Here is a 20,924-nt window from a genome sequence, read left to right as displayed (position 1 = left end):
GCAGAACCCCTTCCAGGATCATTTCTCTTTGTCCTCTCCAGTCACCTGCACACTGTCCCCTAAACAGTTGATTCTGCTTCACTTAGTCCCCTCCAGGAAGAGTCCAAGGTTTTAAAAAGGCTCACCGCTGCCTAATATTTTTTTTTATTTGGTAAATTTTATGAACAAGTAAAATCTTAGGGACATTATTAAAAGTGGAACCTTCCAGGCTACATACTCCAGATAGTTTCATTGCAGCCACTGGGTAAAAGATGGGATGGTTTGTTTTAAACGAGCAAGCTGAGTTTTACAGTTAGTGCTCTGCCTTTTGGTAGGCTTGACCAGCACAGTGTCCACCCTAGACCCAGCCACCTCCCTAGGCTCGCTCCCAGGAATTAGCCCCCAGCTTGCATTTTTAAAGTGTCTCCCCGTCTGGTCACTCATCACCTGAAGACTTTTAAGTCTACAGATACCTACTGGGACGTCTTCTGGGAGCTGGCATTTGGAATTCCCTCCCAGGCGTTTCTGGGTCATCCGTGTCTGTATGCCGTTTGCCTTTTGTGCCATACCACCTCCATCACCGTTACCATCCAGACTATCAATGAGCATTAACGGTCGAAATACCCAAAGATCAAAATCGCATCCGGTTTACCATCTAACCCACAGAGGTTCAAGATGATCGTAGCTGCTAAAAAGATGTGGGTAAAGGTAAAGACATTTAACTTAGAAATGTAGTAAGTGTGTTTAGATGTATCCCATATGACTATAACATAAAGTCCATTCAGACAGAAACAGGCATGGCCATGCTACCTCCCACATGGGATGTTTACCTGATTCAATCAACTTTGGACTCCAAAAATCTCAGTATACTGGATAAGGCATACTTAAATATAAATGATTTGTGATTATTTTTTATTGGGTATCCTTATAAAGATACCGAAACATTTCCTTAAAAGAATCAGTAGCAGTGCATATTAACAACCTGGTAGGGCACTAGGTCCCACCACATGTGTTAAAGTTATAACCCAGGGTAACTGCTGTGGAATAGTACAGTCTCAGAGCTTCCTTTGCAGTATAAAGCCTACAGACTCAAGTTTACTGTTTTTAGGGGAATCCAGACACAAGTAAACGATCAACACGTAAAATATGCACAATTGCACTGAATGCAATAGCAAGACTCGAGTCAATCAAGAGATGGGCAAGTAAATATTTACATATTCAAACCGTAGGATAATGTGCAAATATAGTATAAGATGTGCTATAGGTGCTGTTATGAAAAGAGTTTTACTATATACGACTGAGCTTAGAAGTTGTAGGACTCGCACTGTAATTGCTTCCCAAAGTTGAAAGTTGATGATGTCTTTATTTACGTCCTTCCTGTCTCCATCAGCAACCAAGGGTTTCGGGACAGATGAGTGGTGTAGCACAGTTAGCACGAAGCTTACCTCTGCGGAAGACAAGCAGGGTCAGTGGTGCAGACTGCAAGCCTTTCTGTGAGAGACTGAGAGGACATTGTAGAGCCTCCTGAAGATGAAGCCTGCCTGGCATGATTAGGCTCATTTTCTTCCAGTTGGCATGGGTTCTTCGCCTGGTCTTCTCATGTACACATGCTCCGTCCCCATTTCCCAGGACTGGTGACGAGCTGTAGCAGCTCTGTTTGTTTGGATACCCCATGGCTCTGCTTATTAACTAGCAATGGCTGACCAGTACCTCACTCGTTTGTCCCTTGCAAGAGTAGAAGGTGCTGTTCTGAATGCTGTGTTCTCTGCCCATGGGAAGACGCAAGTGGTATTTAAGCTTTCACCCTGGAAAGGTCCCTATGATTGAAGGGTCACATTGAAGTGGATTTGGTCTTTCCCTCGATTCTATGTTCAGGAAGGAGCAGAAGCCAATCTGTTACCTGTGTTAGTGAAGCCTGAAGCCTGTGCACTTTGGGAAGCCCTTGGGAAGACAAATAGAAAGTTTACACATTAAAATTCTACCCTACATCCTTGGAAATAACATACAAATAAATATAGGTGCTTTGGAAGTAAGCCTTCTTAGTTCCCCGATGATCTCCCTCTGATCAGTATATAATGGCCAATAACGGTACAGGGATGGCCCGTCAGTTCATATCCACTATCACCGACATGGAACAAGGAGATAACAGACTCCCTCAGTTGTCCTCATGTGCACATATGTGTGGTGGCACATGCATACCCATGTACGCACACATGAATAAGGAAAGGAAACAACCCTTAACAGCAGGCTTCTTTTTAAATATTGAGTGGAAAGAACTAGACAAATTCTAAAGTATAAACTATTCTAAGGTATAAGTATTCTGACAAAATATATCAGAATGAGAATTTTAAATTACCAGTCAGCATCCCCTTCTCCTACTTTATCTTGTCAGCCCAAGCCAAGTTTCTCAGCATCTTCTCACAGTATCCGCCAAATCATCTTTCCGTCCCAAACTCTAATCATCAACCAGTGGTACCACTGTCATCTTTGTCACTAGATGGTGTATGAGTGCCACTAGGGCTGGCACTCTGCCAGACACTATACCAATCCTCATCCGGAAATAGCAGAGATCCTACAAGGGCTCAGGTCTCCAGGGGATTGTCTTGAGAATTATGGGCACACTCTGTTTTACTTCTCTACCCCGACTGCTCTATACTGAATAACCCCAGAATGGCATTTAAAAAAAATGTTCACTTGACTACACTAGTCAACAGACACTTGATTCAATAGTCCATGCCAAAGGGATTTCTCTCTGGCCTCCACTCTGTCTTGATGTCAACTTTCCTAGATATTCCAGTTTCTCATCTTCAAACAAAGAAGAAAGGGGGAGGGATATGAATGGTGGGGGGGAGGAAGGAAGAAATAGGGGAGGGGAGAAAAAGGAAAGGAAAGGGGGTTACTTATTCCTTATATTTTCACCATACTGTGTTCACGGCAGTGAGCATTGACGGCCCAGCCTGACCAGTTAGTGAGCTCCAGGTTCATCCAGAGACCTTACCTCAAGAAAAAGAAGGAGGAAAGCAATGGGGAAAGGCACCAGGTGTCAATATCTGGACACTCATGTCCACATGTTCACTCATACTGGTGCACGACAACATATGGACACACACACACCATGTACACATGCACCACACACACAATAAAATTTCAAAAATTAAACATTCTTTTTTACAAGGCTGAATCTCTATGACAGGAAAATAGGCACCAGAATACTAATGCTTCATGCAACAGAATTCTAATTTCTTCCTGTTCCCGTGGAGACTCTCGGGTCATTTAGGCCGCTTGGATTGTGCATGTCTTTATGTTATATGCCCATAAAATTTCCTGTGCACATCATGTTCATTTCTTTATCAAGAAGGTATTGAATTACAAAAAAAAGCTATATTTGGAATCATTCAAAGGTTGTAAAAACAGCATCTATACATCTTGATACATATGTGTTCAAGACTGCTATAATTTCTTCCCGGGCATATCCCTCAAGAATGAAACCAAAGTAGATTATCATGTGATGTAGACTGGCAAGCCAGGAGAGGGGCTTAGTTATTATCATATCTAACAGCAGCAATAAAAGGTTAGAAAAGAGGAGGTACCAAACAGTAGAATGGATTTTTCCTCCTCCCCATTAATAGAAAGCTTGTTTAGAATGTTCTTTTGCAGAAGTATCCAGTTGATCATGGCACATGCCATTCATTGTGCATGTAGATGACAGGAACATACTGGGTGGCAAAGAAATTCGAGGTATTGTCTGAGGTCTGCACCCCCAGCCACTGTGTGACCCTATGTCTTTGCTTCATCGTCTTCATTTCCACAGAGAACAGGTTGGCAAAGGCTGCCTTTACAAGTTCCCAGTGCTGGACCTCTTGGGCTTGGTGAATTAAGCATTCTAAAGAGGAAGCTGGGTTCACTTACATATCTAAAATGGAGTATTACCATTTTCTCCCTGGGAAATTGGTATCAGGTGATGGGCACAGAAAGTTTGTAGGAAGATTCTGGGTTGGACAAACAATTTCCCATGATCTCTTTAACTTGTGATTACATTAAGTAAGCAACTCCCTTTATACTTTTATTCAAAAATAACAAGCTGTGTTTGGAATGCTGGTATCCACTATTTATTACGCTCTCCAACCCAAACACGAAAACATTTGTACTTCTGTTATGACTTCACCTGGTGGCTTTCATTTTCCCCAACATAAAGATGGGGTGAAGCGGAGTAATAGAAAAATAGAAAACATCTTTGTCGGAAAATGGGCTCGCAGCTGTGTAACTGGAGCACACAACCATAAATCAGAATGTCAAATCCAAAACACATGACTTCGTGCGAGTTCTCCATGTGCGCTCTAATGTGACTACAGCCTGGTTGCTATTATGATTTAAAACAAAGTCTTTCATGCTAGAGACAAAATGCGGAATGTGAGCCGCCTCGGGGAGAGAGCTGCGAGCTAGCTAGCGACAAAGCCCTTGCCATCATTGAGGTGGGCTACGGCATTTCAAGCATGGCTTTGTCAGGTGTGAGGGAACGAGAGGATACAAAAGGAAGCTTGGCAGAGATCTTCACATGAGGGACGAATTAGCTGGCGGTGTTCGGTGCAGCTTGACAATCCGAAATGAGCCGCATTCGCCTGCCCCCACCCAAGCAGGATCCTGAAGCCAAACAAAAGATTACAGAAGTCTCCCCTGCCTGCCCATCACATAAACAAATGGCCCAGCTGTTACTGCTAGGATCCCAGTTTTAAACTTGGACTTTCTTGTATAAACTTCAATGTAATGGTATTTAAAGTGTCATAGGCAATAAGCAACTAATCCTACTCAATAAATTGTAGGCTCGTTGCATGAACTCCTAGAGCTGTTAGAGACAGCTGTGCTTTTTTTGTAATTTAAGTCATTCCCGAACCGGGCAGCTCTCCAGGTGTGTTTTCAGACAAACAATGTTCGCTAGGAAAAGTGACGTGCTGAGTCTCTGGGCCGTGGGACAGACACAAAGGAGTAAAACCTGAGGTCTAACCTGGAAAATCTCAGGGGTCCTGACCTCCCTGAGAGGGCAGTAATCAAGGAAAAGGGTACTCGCAGGCCACCTTCTCTCCTTCGGCTAGGTGAATGGACGGCCAAATGCCTTTGCCAGCACCGTTGCCATAGCAACCGTTGGGTCAAAGCCATCTTCAAGTACCAGGATGGAAGGCGACCATTGGGGTTTCTCAAAACGGAACCATCAACTTTGAGAACAGGGATTAAGAAAAGAGAGATCCAGGGACTAAGCCACGACCCAAAGACTATACACGGACTGATCCTGGGCTCTGACGTCATAGGTAGCAATGAATATCCTAGTAAGAGCACCAGTGGAAGGGGAAGCCCTTGGTCCTGATAAGACTGAACCCCCAGTGAACGTGATTGATGGGGGGAGGGCGGCAATGGGGGGAGGATGGGGGAGGGGAGCACCAATAGAAGGGGAGGGGGAGGGGCTAGGGGGATGTTGGCCCGGAAACCGGGAAGGGGAATAACAATCGAAATGTAAATAAGAAATACTCAAGTTAATAAAGAAAGAGAGAGAGAGAGAGAGAGAGAGAGAGAGAGAGAGAGAGAGAGAGATAGCTCCTCTCAATCATGGTGACAGCTAAAAGGATGGGCCTTGTCGTTTCTATTCCCATGATACCTTGGAAAGACGCCCTCAAGGACAAAAGAAATCATAAGCCGGCTTCCTTCAGTTCGCCACCATGACATAGGCCTGGAATTGGTAATTATTAACAGCCAAGTGGTAATTCCTTTACTCCCCAGTCATTGCCAAGCATGCAGTGGATCCTCTTCAGGTGTGTAACAGTTTCAAGGAGGTATAGTACAGCTATTCTACGACTAGCTGGTACATCAGTACAGACACAGGCCAAGAAGCTGCAGCCCAGTTTCTCCTTGTTGGTGTTGGCTGATCCAATGAGGCCCAGCCGAGGTTTGCCTCCTGGAGTCCATTCCAGAACAAAGAGCTTCTTACTGCTTTGGTTTCACTTGAGGTGCTTTGCACCTGTGAGGTCTTACCCACTCTCGCTCTACGCCGTTATGACATTACTGTGTGTTACCTTTCACGCTAAATCATTCTGCGTCTGCCTCGTTGTCAACAATGCAGAGAACATAGAAAAGCAAGGGAGCAGGGAGGATTCTCTGGAGACCTTCTGCGTGGGTAGAATTGAAGGATTAAAAATTAATAATAAGCCGCCTAGCTACCCAAAAAGAAGAGGTAGGGTCTGTGAGAACATGAACTTTTCGCCCCTCCCTTGCTGTACAATGGTTCCCGGAACATTCTTGCATGAAAGGTTTCCTGGAACAGCCACAATGACCCATAGCCTCCGGCCACAATGGTCCAATGGCCCTGTAAAATGTCACTACCCCTAATCACAATGTCACAAAGGCCTAGATGTATGGGCAGTTTATGGTTTTGGAATTCCCCTCCTCCCTCCCTCTTGATCCCCCTGGTTTGTGGTTTTTTCCTTTATAAGCTCTGTGAAAATTCAGGTCGGGGTCGAACTCCTCTACTCCTTGTGTGGCGTATGAGTCTCGACCCCAGCATGCTGGCCTGAGCTCTCGTTTCATCTCGCTCACAATAAATCTTCCTCGTGTGATTGCAGCAGGTCGGTGTCTGTGTCCTACTGGGTGCGCGTCTTTCCCGAGACTTGAGTGGGGGGCTCCCTTCGGGGGTCTTTCATTTGGGGGCTCGTCCGGGATCTGCGCGACCACCCAGGGGTCCTAGACCCACTTGGAGGTAAGATTCTCTGTTTTATCTCAGCGCTGTGTCTGGGTCTGTGTCTATGTTCTGTCTGGGAATCTGGTGCGATCGCTGTTTCGGTTTTGCGGACGCTCAGTGAGACCGCGCTCCAGGAAGGAGAGCGGGGTGGATAGGGATAGACGTGTCCAGGTACCCACCGTCCGTTCGCCCTGGGAGACGTCCCAGGAGGACAAGGGGGGACCAGGGACGCCTGGTGAACCCCATCTGATAGGTCCAGAGGAGACTTTACTCCTTGACGACCGGTTTGTTAGGCAAGGTCTGCGACCTGCCGATCAGTTTCAGTGCCTCTGGTCGACACGAAGTCGACGTCGGTTTTGTTTTGTTTTGTTTTTTTTTTCTCTTTTGTTTGTGCTCGTGTGTGTGAGTGTGTGTGAATTAAGTCCTGTAGTCTGTGTTTTTCGGTACCGGTTTAAGGTCTTAGTGCACTGTCTGGGCAGATGAAGGATTCCTGCCCTGTGCACGAGAGTCTTAGTGCACTGTCTGGGCAGAAGAAGGTTTCCTGCCCTGTGCACGGGTGGAAGAAGGTTCCCCACCCCGAAATGGCGCCTGTGAGTAGATGAAGGATTCCTACTCCGAATAGTCTTTTTCTTTCTTTTTTTCCTTTTTAGAAAGCGCACCGGGGGACGCCCCAATCGCGCAGGCTCTGGGACTCGTGAGAGACGTTCCACGAGTCAGCCTTTGTTGGGTCCTGGCTCTGGGACGCGTGAGAAACGTTCCTCGAGCCGAATTTTGTCGGGAGGACCCGGCAACGGACAGTCAAAAAGATCTGACTGTGACTTTGGAGGTCGAGTTCGGCTGCCTATTTAAGTATAGGCACGGACAAGTGTGCTTAGATGTGTTAGTGTCTGTTGTCTGTATTCTGTTTCTGTGTTTGGTATCCCGGAAGCAGCTAAGGTTAAGCTGCAGTTTGGGCCAGGTACTGAAGGTACCAGGCATCTGTGGAAATTGGTTATAGGATGCTTTGTCTTGGTCTTGTTTGTCTGGATTGTTTTCTGTGGTATTGTCCAGTGTTTTTTTGACTTTTGTTTCGTGTTTGAATTTGGACTGACGACCGTGTTTAAAATCTTGGACTGACGACTGTGTTTGAAATCATGAAACTGTTTGCTTTGTTCGTTGAAGAGTTTTACTTGGTCCCCTTAATGCTTAGTAAGAAACTTAATCTTATGGACCCCGCTCTAGTGGCGGTGTGTTGGTTGATAGCCAAAGTTAATTTTTAAAATAGTGTTTTATCTGTGCTTGTGCTCGCAGCACACAGTAGAGGGGAGCGAAATTAGCTGCGGAGCTGCTGCAGCGAGCATGGGGACTTCTCAAGTCTCACCCAATTTTTCTGGCTCTTCAGGAGCTGTTTAAAAGGAAAAGGCTTAAGGTAAAAAGAAACACTATAGAGAGATTTCTTAGTGAATTACTACACCTTGGTTCGCGATCTCTGGGAATCTCATGGTGGACAGCTGAGATAAGCTGGAAAAGGATTTAAATTTTGCTTGGGAGCAAAGAATCTTAAAGGTGGAGTTTCAGCCGGTATGACACTTAGTGCGTAGCTGCCTAAAAGATCAGAAATGCTGTTAATAGGCTATAAAAAAAAAGGGACAGGCTGTGTTAGAAATGCTACAGAAGAATAATCTAAAAAGGCTGAGAGCTAGGTGGGGCTATAAGGAAAACAAGAACAGGAAAGGAATTTCTGACATTTGCTCACAGAAGGAGAGTGCTCATTTAGAGAAGTTCTTTAAGGAAGCCTGCCTTATCTGCTGTCTTTATTCCAAGGGAGGAGTCAGTCTCCAGCACTAAATTACTTGGAGGTAGCCAAGGTCAGGATTAATGTTTTCTTTTCCATGGGCCTTTAAACCCAGTGAGACAGTTTGGTAAAGGGCTACTACTGAGGTCCTGATAGCCCCAGGTGAACTGGTTACAATTCTTTTATCAGCCCCCTGGCATCTAGCACCCAGGTTCTAACCATCTCTCCATCCTTTTGTTATTAGTTGTTACTAGAAGCCTAGTGTCATTTGGAGGCTGGTTCTCTTGAGAGGCAAAGCCATGGAGCTGACACTGACAATGGCCTTTTTGTTCCAAGAAAGGCCTCCTGGTTTAGCTGTGTGACTAAATGCTGTTTGCCCTCTTCGGTAGACTCTATTCTCAAGATTCTCTTGTTTTCTCACCATCCCATTTGATATGCTTGTTAGTAACTATTATAGGTCTTCTTTACCACCGATGAAAGACGGAATCCTACTGGAGACCAGAAAAAAATGTTCCAGACACGGATAGAAGGCCCTCACTTCTGCCTGCTCTCTTCAGACCCCTGAAGGTAGGGAGTGCCAGGTCTGCCCCCAGGCTCCAAGGGTCAGTCTCCTAGGGGCTGGAAAATGCCCCACCAATCTGGCTAAGATAAGGAAAAGATATGAAGAGAAAGTTACAGAAACTTGAAGGGTTAAGCTAAGTCGCTGAGAGAGTTATTGTAAGTTGATGCATGGTTCAGGGTCTGTGCAGAAAAGTGGACAGCACCTAATAGCTGTAGAAGAAGATGCAGAGAGACAGAAAGAAAGAAGAAAGAAAGAAAGAAAGAAAGAAAGAAAGAAAGAAAGAAAGAAAGAGGTAAAGAGTGCAGGAAGCTAGGGAAGAAAAGAGACTAAAAGAAGAGGAAGCTAGAGAGCTAAAGAGAGATAAAAGACAAGAGAGGAACATATACTGGCCACAGTAGTTAGGGAACCTAGGAAGATAGTACCTGGCAACAGAAGAGAATTCCTGGCTAAAGATCAGTGTGCCTAATGCAAAGAAAAAAAAGACACTGGGTCAGGGACTGCCCCAGAAAGAACAAGAGGGGACACTGGAGAGCCTCTTGGTCCTAGAGTGCTGGCTATGTACAGAGATAGAAGGGAAGTGTGGATGCAGGGACCCAATGCTCTGTGCTCCTATGCCCCCCTCCAGTGGGCCAATATCCAAAGACCTTGGGTACAGGGGCCTACTGGCAACAAACAATACTTATGGACTGCCCGAAGAACAGTGGACCTTGGCGTGGGCCGGGTAACCCACTAGTTCATAGTCATCCCTGACTGCCCCTATCCCTTGCTCATGAGAAAATTGCTCTCCAAAATGGCTTGCGTGGGCTGAAATGGCTGGGTGAGGCCATGTGTATGCATATCTACAGACTGTGTATGCGGAGCTTAAGACCTGTCTCAGTGCACCAGTACCTGATGCTGGGAGACGAATGGCTTAGCGCTGTTCTACTTGGAACATATCACTCCTGCCAGCCGGGCACTAACAATTATCACCCAATCCAGGACTTAAACTGTGATAGAGTGGCTGATGTTCTGCCTTTGAATAGAGTGTCCCAAAAGATGGGACCACTGGTCAGCTGCCATGGACTAGATTCTCCACCTGTTGGGGGCAATCTGGTCACCTTGCTGCCCAATCCTGACCTGGAGCCACCACAGCACGAGTGTCAAGCACTGGCAGAAGCCCATGGGTGGAGGAAAGACCTCTGCGACTGGCTGATTGACCCCTGCTGAAACCTGAGGACCTTGTCCACAGACGGGAACAGTTCTCTTCATGAATGAAGGTCAGAGACAAGTGGGTGCTGCCATGGTGGACAACACAATGTCATCTGGGATGGCTCAACCCCCCAGTACATCAGCGCTGCAGATGCCTTTGCCATCTCTTGGATGTCCTGATGAAGCCAACAACTGTGAGTACTATTCATTGCTCAGGATATCAGGAGGGAAGAGATTCAGTGACATGGGGCAATAACGAAGCAGATCAAGTGGCTCGAAAAATGGTTATGCAGGAGCCCATCCTGGTTGCAGGCCTGCAAGAGACAGCCACTGAGAACTAGGATCGGACTAAGGGATGGCCTCACTTAGAAAAGGCCCAAATTGCTTAAAAGATAAAGGACAATGGCACATTGAGGGGAAAGCTATACTCCCCAGAGAATAAAGGAAAGACTCACTTTGCCAAATACAGAAATGGACTCATTTAGGAGATAAAAAGTTTGTCCAAGTAGTTAAGTGTATGTAATAGACTTTAAGATTTTAGCCAGAGAGGCAGTAGAAAGTATAAGGTATGTCAATAAGTGAATGCTTAGCAAGCAAACAGGGCAAAGAGACCTAGAGAGTTTGGTGAAAAGTCGAAGTGAACTTCACTGAGATAAAACCAGAAAAATATAATCACAAGTATCTCCTAGTGCTTGTAGATACTTTTTCAGGAATAGATAGAAGCTTTCCTCACCAAACGAGAGACGGCCTCTGCAATCATCAAGAAGATACTGGAAGAAATCTTCCCCAGGTCTGGAATGCCCAAGGTAATCTGGTCAGACAACGGCCCTACTTTCGTTGCCAAGGTAAGCCAGGGTGTGGCCAAGTATTTAGAGGTCGATTGGAAATTACATTGTATTTACAGACCTCAAAGTTCAGGACAGGTAGGGTAAATAAATAGAACTCTAAAAGAGACCCTGACCAAATTAACCATGGAGACTGGCGCAGACTGGGTGACACTCCTTCCCTCTTGCTCTCTTCAGAGCAAGAAATACCCCTTCCAGATTCAGCCTTACCCCCTTTGAGATCTTATATGGGGCCTCAGCCCCCCTGACTGTATTAGATGATGTTACTGAACCAACATGTCATAGTGCCATAGTAATAATGATTTGTGTGCCAGGCTAAAAGACCTACAGGTGATACAGAAAGAAATCTGCTCACAGCTGACAGCAGCCTATGCCCCGGAGACCCCTGAGACATCCCATCAGTTCCAGGTTGCAGCTACACTGAGTCCAGACACTCGAGCCTCGCTGGAAAGGACCGTACCTGGTGCTGCTGACCACCCTGACAGCTGTCAATTCTCAGCCCTCACCAGCCGTGTACTAGCTGTTGGGGCTGAGAGCTGGGACCTAGAGGGAAATTCAGTCATGTTTGTCCTGGGTTCTGTCAAGATAGGTGTGGGATAGGCTTGATTTCCATTACAAATGATGTAACATTGCATATGTTAGTACTCTTAACACTTCTTGGGACTGTGCCTCAGGGATCACAGTCCGTATAAGCTTAGAAGTTCTAAAAGCTAGTCATGACCTTGGTGGATAGGCTTGGATAGTGTCCAGGTTAGAATCCTCATGTTAAGACTACAATACCAAGCTGTTATGCTAGATGAAGCTGAGTTCTCCATGAAGTTCTAGGATTAGAACTATTAACAAAAAGAAGAAGTGGGGAATGAAGGATTAAAAATTAATAATAAGCCGCCTAGCTACCCAAAAAGAAGAGGTAGGGTCTGTGAGAACATGAACTTTTCGCCCCTCCCTTGCTGTACAATGGTTCCCGGAACATTCTTGCATGAAAGGTTTCCTGGAACAGCCACAATGACCCATAGCCTCCGGCCACAATGGTCCAATGGCCCTGTAAAATGTCACTACCCCTAATCACAATGTCACAAAGGCCTAGATGTATGGGCAGTTTATGGTTTTGGAATTCCCCTCCTCCCTCCCTCTTGATCCCCCTGGTTTGTGGTTTTTTCCTTTATAAGCTCTGTGAAAATTCAGGTCGGGGTCGAACTCCTCTACTCCTTGTGTGGCGTATGAGTCTCGACCCCAGCATGCTGGCCTGAGCTCTCGTTTCATCTCGCTCACAATAAATCTTCCTCGTGTGATTGCAGCAGGTCGGTGTCTGTGTCCTACTGGGTGCGCGTCTTTCCCGAGACTTGAGTGGGGGGCTCCCTTCGGGGGTCTTTCAGAATTTCCTCATAGACAAGCCAGGCCTGACATGAATCGATTCATCTTGAGGCTCTGGAAGGCCAATCAAGCCCACAGGTGGAAGGGGGTCTCAGGCTTGCTACGGGCCCAGGTGGATAGCTGGGAGCTCTACCTCTTCCCCCAACAGAAAACTCTGGTTCTGTGCATGGACCCTGACCTGCCACACCATCCTGAAGTCCGTTTCTTCTTATGTGGTCCCGTCACTTGGGTAAAGCCTAGACTTCAAGCGTCTAGACTTTCCTTGTCCAGGGTTTTGGGTGGTATTCGTGCTGCTCCTCCAAACCTCAGCAGAACACTTCACAGTGGAGGGAGCAGGGGGGAGAGAAGGGATAAGACCATGGTCCACTTCTTTTTCAGTTCATAGAGCAAAAGCCCTCAGGCATTACTCAGTTTTAAGAGGAAGCTCAACTGCTCTGAATAGATTAAAGACCAAAGCAAGGAGACTAGAAATAACTAATCTCCTGGTGTCACTTCAAACAAGCGTAGCATACCAGATACGTGTTATCTCTCAATCCCTGAGACCTTCAGTTAGCCGATCAATCCTGTTTCTTCCCTCAAAGCGGCCTCTAAAAGCCTACCAAAATATCACCAAAACCACGGATGTGGAGTTCAGAAGTCATTCACTCAGTGTCACAGGTAGCATTTTAAAATACGTGAATAGCCCCACCAAGGTGCTGGTTAATGTTTTGAGAGGAAGGACATGCCCCACAGATTAGAATGGTGGGTGTTTTTTGTTTTTTTGTTTTTTTTTTTTCTAGCTAAGAGCTGGAGAATGAAATTATTAAAACCATCTTCTGTTCTGCTCTAATTTTCACCAGCTTTTTGCTAGTTTACTTTAACAAGTAATGTTTGATTGAATTCAGGCCTGCTTTTGTTTACAAAGTGAAAGAGAGCCAGCAAGTCGTGGCCTGGCTAATTTGCACATCCACTGGCTTGGTCTCCTCCCCTTTAAACAAAAATCTGGAGTTTGTGATTTATTGTTGATTTGGTTAGCTCAAACGATTTTAACGGTTAAAATCTAGCTTCCATCCCATCCTTCGAGATTTCACCAACAGCACCCAAAAGGTTTCACTTCCCTGTACAAGACAGAGCTGACCTTCCAGTCAAAAAAAAAAGGAAGGAGGGAAGGAAGGAATGAAGGGAGGGAGGGAGGGATAGAGGGAGGGAGGGAGGAAGGAAGGAGGGAAGGAAGGAAGGAGGGAAGGAAAGAAAGAAGAGGAATTAAGACTAAAAGAAAAGCATACTTCCCAACTAACAAAGATTTTAGATGCCAACAAGAGCTGAAGATGAAAATTCACCGATGGAAAAGCACAAACTCGAGACTGTAAATCCACCATTGTAGAAACTAAGCTGGTTTATCTGGAGCAATCTCATATCAGTATATTGGTATAATAAAAGGGTAATTGTCGAGACCAGCTGGGTCCCTCTGTTTGTTTAGCAGCCATCGTCCTTTGACAACTAGATAAACCAGAAGTTCTCAAGCCCACTAGAGTACAAGAACCTTCTGGAAGGCCTATTCCTAGAGTGAGAGCATGCCTGGGAAGTGCAGGGTGAATGCTATACAGACACCAATGTCCCCCCCCCCCCCAGTGGCTCTAGAGATCCATGTGTCCACACTAATAGATCGTTGTGTTTAACGTTCCCTTATCTAATCCCTCATCTTCTTTCTTGCTTAAACTCTCCCAACTCTAGCAGTATGATTTTGCCCCCTTATTACTTGTGTGTAATTTTCTCATCTTCCTGCTATTGGGACTTGTCCCATGTGATCACTACACCCTGCCAAAGCCACTGGACTCTCACAGACATGACAGTCCATCTTACTTTCCGCTCTCCCTGCAGTAAGATGAGGCTCATCCCCAGCCTTTTCCACTCCGGTGCAGATAATCCACTGTCTCTTTGATCTAGCCCCCTTCCCGCAGTTGGCTTACTTCATGGCAATCTCTTTTGAAATAGTAAGAGGAGGACCCCATTGCTGCAGTGTTAGAGGAATGACTATTAGTTTCAAGAGGAAACTGTGAATTTCTTATTAACCCTGGTTCTTCAAAGCCCGGCCCAGCGGGTAGCATGGGGCAGATACTTGAACATTTGTTCAAATCTATAGGAACATCCAAGTCAAATTTGCTTTTGGAGACGACTTTAATGACCTATTACTTTTCAGAACGCATGTTAATCCTAAATAATCACAGAGCCCTAGAAATGGGGAATTACTTGAGTTATGCTGAAACCAGGGAAAATGAGGTCGTGAAGAGTAGCAATTTTTCCAAAGTTAATGGATTTGGAAAATTTCAGGTGAGCCACGAGTCAAGGTTGGTGGATTTGTTGTGGCTTGTGTTTACTTTTATTACTCAGGAATAAAATGACTCAGCCTACACCACAGAGTGGAATATCTATAGCAGTGATACCTACAAGATGCTTTCTGAAAGAGGCCAAGCATTTAACATCATCTGTTGTTCCCTCCCGGAGTCTAATCCTTGGCTTTCAAATGTCCCCCTCCTTGCACCCCAAGTCTGAGTTGATTTTCTCAGTTGTCCTGGATTTCCTATTATGAGCTTTGCAATGTAATTCCTACACTAACTACTGAGCCAGGTCAAATTCCACAGGTCCAGAGTACAGTTCTCCACAAGGATGCCCTCTCCGCACGCCAGCCACAGATCTGAGAGTATCGGGCCACCTGCATTTCTGATTAACCAACTAATCATGGGATTCCCATGTCTCCTCCAGGACCAGCAATTCAACTGAACAACTTCCAGAGCTTAGGAAACACTCTATAATTCTGGCTATGCAGAAAAGCTACGAATCAGGCTCTGCAACATAGGGGTAGAGTAGCTCTAGAAGGTTCCTAAATGCAGGGCATCCATTTCCTCAGGACCCTCACCTTCCACATTCTTTTTTATTTATTTATTTATTTTTGGTTTTTTTTTTTTTTTTTTTGGTTCTTTTTTTCGGAGCTGGGGACCGAACCCAGGGCCTTGCGCTTCCTAGGCAAGCGCTCTACCACTGAGCTAAATCCCCAGCCCCACCTTCCACATTCTTTAGTGTGTATCACCAGCTGGGAAAGTCACCTGAGTCACAGCAGTCCAGAGTTTTGACTGAAGTGTTAGCATTTAGGGGCAATTGGCTAACTGAATCTCTAAGACCCAACCAGTCTCTTCAGGTCAGACTAGCAGCACATGGATGAAGCCTTAATGATTGAACCACTTGGTTTTAAAGTGGTCAGCCCTCGTTCTAAGTCACCTCCCAGCATAGATTCAGGATGAAGTTGGAGGAACACCATATATACAAAGACACACCCACCACACACGGACAACCAAGGACTTCAAACTTACCTTTTAGGGACAAAGCCTGGCCATTATATAATAGTCCTGTGTTCTGCTTGGCCTCCTCTCTGTCCCCAAGGACTGACCAGTTCCAGGTCAGTGCCAGTTAGCACTGCCCCAGTTCTCTGCTTTCACCTTTTGTTTGCACTCATGCTTAAGTCTCCATTCTTTGTCTCCCCAGTTTAGCTCTAAACTTCAATCTAGCACCAAGATGAGAGCAGCTGCCACATCTGTAGGCGTGAAATCAATAGGTTGACAAGAGAGCTCTCCTGGTCACTGGTAAAAGATCTCAACACAGATTTGAAACGTAACACACTTCATAACCTTTTGTTTTTGTCTGTTGCAGGGTAGATTTGGAAAATTGAGGCAAAAGGCATACAAGCAATGGCCTCATTTCATCCTGAAGGTGTTAGTAACGGTAGGGAGTGAAGGGAGCTGTGGAAGGATTTCCCTTTATTCGGCTTATGGAGAATCTTTACTTAACTTTATCAAACAATTGTGTTCTTAGTAGCAGAGCAGTTCTTTCAAGTCTGTTCTCTATTAATATATGTGCTCAGGTGGGAAATCAGTTCTAACAGCACTAGAAACATCCATCAGCGCGCGCGCGCGCGCACACACACACACACACACACACACACACACACACACACACACACAAATGGGATCATTTATAAAACGGAGCTCACAGTTTTAGTGTTGAATCATAAGCACAACCACCCTAGCCTAATCAATGAGACCAAAGTGGAAAGCAAGCCTTTTCAATCCATCCCTTACAGCCCAGCTTGCTCTAACTTTGACCTTCAGAGGAGTGAGCTGTTTACTCCCCACAAGCATTGGTAGGATTGACTTGACTGGAAGTCCATTTCCTCAGACTCATTGTTGCAAGTTTTGTTCACAGCTGTTGGGGACTGTAAATTCCACAGGCTGATGTCATAGCCAACAGTGGTGTGTGTGATCAGAAAGCACATGGCCATAAAGGGCAAATGGGTTGACTTTCTATATACCCTGACAATAGCCAAGATGGGCCCAGAATCTCAGCTTCGGCTGTTCATCCCTCAATTTTTTTTATTAGGCTAATATCTCTGCCATGTGTGCCACAGATTCTGACAACGTTCACCACATAAGAAACGCTCATTGAATTATGGTGATTTTTATTTCTGAGGAGAGACATGTCTAACGTACATGCGGAGCTGCTTCTGACCAAATCTGTTTTCATAGCTTTGGGGCTTCTCCGGCACCCACACAAATTACCAATCATCATTTGCACAGTGATTCCTCTGTCGTTCTTCAATCTCTCCCAGGCCATGCAGTTAAAGGCACAGTCCTCCATGGCGTAGTCTTTGCAACTGCCACTTCCTCATTTCATAAAGTAGGCGTACTCTCTTTGTCCCATTAATGGTGTTACAGTTTCAGAAACAGACTTGGGGAAGAGAGGAAAAAAAATAAAAATTGTATCTCCTAAAGATATTCAAACTTTGTTCTTGGTTTCACTGGACTAAAAAAAAAAAGAATTCATTTAACAATTATGTTCATTTGCCTTTTAAGCCCAAGTATCCAACACACGAACATGGGAGTGCCTCAAATATGGACTGAATGAGGTGTGTGTGTGTGTGTGTGTGTGTGTGTGTGTGTGTGTGTGTGCGTGAAAATCTGTGACTTGAATGTTCTCACCACTAATCACAATGGGATATATCTTTGCCATGTCTGCATTAGATTCACCGTAGTGTTCATGTTCAGGTCGCTAATTCATAAATATAATGACTCAACGATACTCTATATCACCCATTTGAAAAGACAACTCATAGCATATCTTCTCTGTTTGAAATCTTTCATGGCTCCTTAATGTGTTCAGTACCACAGCAGCCTACATGGCCCACCTAACCTTACTCAACTGTCTTCACCAACTTCATCCATTTTATCCCTATAGCTTCTCCCAGAAACTCTCACGTGATTATATCACCACCCTCTTGTAAAGAGGTTTAATTCCATCCAAATACTGGAGGCCATTTTAATTCTACTTTATCTGGATAAGACCGTTGACTTATGTGAGCATCGTCGTTACTTTTCTGTTACTGTGACAAAACGCCATGACCAAGACAATTTATAGAGGAGAGCATTTTGTGAAGGTTATGGTTTCAGAGGGCTAGAGTCTTTGATGACCGAGCAAAGTCAAGGCAGCAGGAGCAGCTGAGAGCTCATGTCTGATCTGCAATTGCAGGGCAATCACACTGCTAATGGTGCCAGTCTTTGGAAAACCTCAAGTCCTGTTCCTGGTGCACACCTGCTCCAACAAGGCTCTACCTCCTAATCCTTCTCAAATAATTCTACCAACTGAGGACCATGCATTCAAGCGTATGAAACCATGGGGGCCATTCTCATTCAATCCACCACAGTAAGCCTCATGGTCTGTATAAGTGTCTTTCAAAGGCCTACATGCTAAAGGTAGGGACAAGTGGGAGAAAATTCAGTCTTTGGGGGCTATGTTCATGAAAGACCCTTCCTTAGTCTTTCATATCTAGTCATGAGGTGAGTATCATTGTTCTAATGCTTTTCACCATGATTTGCTCCTTTGACACTGGCCCAAAAGCAACACAGCCAGCTGATTAAATACTGAAAACTGTCTCTCTTTGTAAGTTGCTTGCTTCTGGTATTTTGTTACAGTAATAAAATGCTAACACTGGAAGTGGAATTCTAGAACTTCTAAGTGATCAAGCAGCTTTTGTTCTCATGACCCAGCCATTATGGAAAATGACCAAGCAGTCCTGCTAACGAAGGTATACATGGATTATCCTGGAGGACAGAATAAACCTACAGAAAAAAATACCATGTGAGGCAGAACCAAGGCATCTTAACTTATAACTAGAATTAAAGACCCAAAGGCACTTGTGCTGGCTAGATTTTTATCAGTGTGACAAGCTGGAGTGATCTTGGGGAAAGGGAACATTGGTTGAGAAAATACCTCCGTAAAACTAGACTCTAGGAAGTCCATGCTGCTTTTCCCCTTGATGGGTGCTTGATATGGGAAGGCGTCTTTCAATTAGCACAGTGTGTGGCTTAATCATCTGTCACTTGTACCTGTGAGGAGTGTTCTCCTGAATAGACTATTTACCCACCAAAGTAATTTGAGGTTGGGTCTAGCTTTTGGTGATTTTGAATAATACTACTTCAAGCATTCCTGTAGACGTTTCTGCTTGAAAACAAAATTTCATATTGGATGGCTAAAAGTGAGATTGCTGGGACCCATGTGAGATCTAGATCTGACTTTGCAAGAGACAGGGCGTGGTGTCCCATGATACACTGCTGACAGCAGCCTAGGAGACTTCCAGTCCCTCCATGTCTTTGGCAGCTCTTGTCGCTTTCAGTGCATTTTTGGGGTGGTGGGTTGGGTCGTTCTAGTAGACACAGCAGAGCCTGCTCTCTTTTCACCTCATTTCCCAAATGACTAATGCATCCCCCCTCTCTTAGATTTATTTTCCACCTCCCCATCCCTTTCTGTGAAATGCTGGTTCAGTCATTCGCCTATTTTTATTGACTTATGTTTTCTTATAGCTGAATTTTCTAGCCAACCCCCATATTTTGGTTTCAAGATCTTTGTCAAATACGCCATTTTTCTAATATCTTCTCCCAGTGTGAGATGTATCCTTTAACCTTTTTTTTTCAATACCATGATGAACAAACTTTTTGGTTTTTGATGAAACTGAGATTGCTTTTGCTCACTTTGGACTGTACATTTGGTAATATTTAAGAATACATTTCTTAAGCCAAGGTCATGAAGACTTTCTCCTGTTTGGTTCCAAGAGTTTTTATAGCTCCATATTACAGGTTTATATTAGGTGATTTTTTTTAGGCCAGTTATGAGTTATAAGTAGGGGTCTTATGTAATGTAAATGTTACATTTCAAAATGTTTGTTCCGTCCTTGTTCATTGCTAAAATATAGGGAAGCAATCTCTCTGGAGAATGACTGACCTTGTGGTTTGACCTTGCTAAGTTTACCTGTTGGTTCTTGGCCCTGGCTTGTACATCTCTTGGGGTTTGACGTTGTCCAAGAGGTGTCACCTTCTCCTCTCTTGCCTAATAAATGCCTTGTATCTTCCTCTTGCCCTGCTGGGATAGCTAGGTCTTGCAATATAACGGTAAGCGGACATCTTAACAACGATGACGGACATCTGCAGTTCATAATCAGAGAAGAGACATCTCTTGCCGCCAGGCATATCAAATTGTACACATTGCACACGAATGCTGTCTATATAGCAAGCGAACTTCAATCAAGCTGATCCGTTTGTGATTGTGTTTGCAGCACTGGGGATGGAACTCAGGGTCTTACACACGTTAGGTAACTGATTCATCCCCCTACACTGTATCTCCGTCTCCAATGAAACCGTTTAAAGAAAGAGCTCCTTTCTCCTTTGTTTGATCACTGATGACCAAACATTGAAAAGATTCTGTGTAAACTCTTGGGACTTACCCTCTTGGCATTAATGAGACCAACTTTCATTTGCTTGCTTAAGTAAGTGAGCATCATATTTCTTCCTCCTCACCTTTATGAGAGTCGCCCTGCAAATGTTTGCTGCCCTCTATACCCCATTATTTCTGGAATATTCTGAGTCACTCTTCTCAGACTCCGTCTTGCCAGCAGCTCTGTAATGTGGCCTGTTCCTTTAAATCTGGCTCTGCGAATTTGAAGGTGGTTGTTGTTCTTGTTGCTGTTGCTTCTTCTGTTGTTGTTGTTGTTATTTTAAGCTTATTTCTCTTGGTCAAGATGTATCATTTCCTTCCTGGGCCCACCCCAGACTTCAGCTCAGAATTTGATCCTAATTTCCTTTTAATTAAAGCCTTTAAGGTGCAGAAAGGCCATACCCACTCCACTACCAGTCCCCGCTGGTAGAATTTTCCATCTGCACACAGTCCCTGCTTGCCTGGGAAGGAAGCTCTGCCACCTAGCTTGTCACAGACAGAATATGAAACCCGACAGCATGGAACTATTCTGGAATAATTCATGTGGTCCTGCTGACTTTAGTGATTACATTACAATTTAATCCAGTGTGCAAAACCTTTGATTTTAAGTGCTGTAGGATCTAGATTTTTCTCCCATCTTAAGAGATTACATGAAGCAGCATTTAACTCACCCTGGTATTAGGT

The 20,924-nt window shown here is 44.7% G+C and overlaps 2 long non-coding RNA genes across 3 annotated transcripts; both read right to left on the bottom strand.

Moving 5' to 3' along the window:
* Positions 1-1,244: 1,244 nt before the first annotated feature.
* Positions 1,245-5,342, bottom strand: LOC134482186 (uncharacterized). The gene is made up of 2 exons (XR_010058256.1): positions 4,982-5,342; positions 1,245-1,920 (listed from the first exon to the last, which is right to left on the bottom strand). It is a non-coding gene; the product is annotated as an uncharacterized LOC134482186 (long non-coding RNA).
* Positions 5,343-16,915: 11,573 nt separating this feature from the next.
* Positions 16,916-20,150, bottom strand: LOC134482185 (uncharacterized). 2 transcript variants are annotated; one of them, XR_010058254.1, is made up of 2 exons: positions 19,779-20,150; positions 16,916-17,204 (listed from the first exon to the last, which is right to left on the bottom strand). It is a non-coding gene; the product is annotated as an uncharacterized LOC134482185 (long non-coding RNA). The 2 variants fall into 2 exon arrangements; XR_010058255.1 differs by having other exon boundaries at positions 19,752-20,126.
* Between the last annotated feature and the right edge of the window lie 774 nt (positions 20,151-20,924).

Source organism: Rattus norvegicus, chromosome 15 (assembly GCF_036323735.1).
Source record: "Rattus norvegicus strain BN/NHsdMcwi chromosome 15, GRCr8, whole genome shotgun sequence".
In the NCBI taxonomy this organism is placed as follows: Eukaryota; Metazoa; Chordata; class Mammalia; order Rodentia; family Muridae; genus Rattus; species Rattus norvegicus.
Note: the sequence above shows the minus strand (reverse complement) of the source record. Positions and strands in the feature narration are given on the sequence as shown.